General features: G+C 48.4%; 1 pseudogene; it reads left to right on the top strand.

Annotated features, from left to right (window-relative positions):
• Positions 1–223: 223 nt before the first annotated feature.
• LOC124723442 lies at positions 224–341 on the top strand (annotated as a pseudogene).
• Positions 342–663: the final 322 nt, after the last annotated feature.

Here is a 663-nt window from a genome sequence, read left to right as displayed (position 1 = left end):
TACACAATCTGCGTACTTCAAACTCGCAGGCCCTTGATCGAATCACAATTACGGGCGGCATTTTGTTTTTTGCTTTTGTATTGAAAATCTAAAATAAAGTTCATAGTATGATCAATCATAGTCCCAAACAGATCCTTTGTATGTCTTTTCAGTGTCTCAAAAAATTTCCAAACTTTGCCTACTTTTTGCTCATTTGAATAAGAACCTCTCCTTAAGTTAGAAAGGCAACGGCCTTGCCGCAGTGGATACACCGGTTCCCGTCAGATCACCGAAGTTAAGCACTGTCGGGCGTGGACGGCAGTTGGATGGGTGACCCTCTGAGCCGCCATGCGCTGTTGCCATTTTTCAGGGTGCACTCAGCCTCGTGATGCCAACTAAGGAGCTACTCGACCGAATAGTAGCGGCCCCGGTCAAAGAAAACCATCATAACGACTGAGAGTGCGGTGTGCAGACCACACGCCCCTCCTATCCGCATCCAAAGCTGAGGATGACACGGCGGTCGAATGGTCCCGATGGGCCACTTGTGGCCTGAAGATGGAGTGCTTAAGTTAGAAACTGCTTATACGTATTGAGGCAGTGGGTCTCACGACACGCAAACTATCCAAACTACATGCATTTATTTGAGAATGGCCGGCCCTTGTGGCCGAGCGGTTCTAGGTGCTT

The sequence above is a fragment of the Schistocerca piceifrons genome, chromosome 1 (genome assembly GCF_021461385.2).
Source record: "Schistocerca piceifrons isolate TAMUIC-IGC-003096 chromosome 1, iqSchPice1.1, whole genome shotgun sequence".
Taxonomy (NCBI): domain Eukaryota; kingdom Metazoa; phylum Arthropoda; class Insecta; order Orthoptera; family Acrididae; genus Schistocerca; species Schistocerca piceifrons.
The sequence above is the reverse complement of the archived record's forward strand: the minus strand, read 5'-3'. Positions and strand labels throughout refer to the sequence as shown.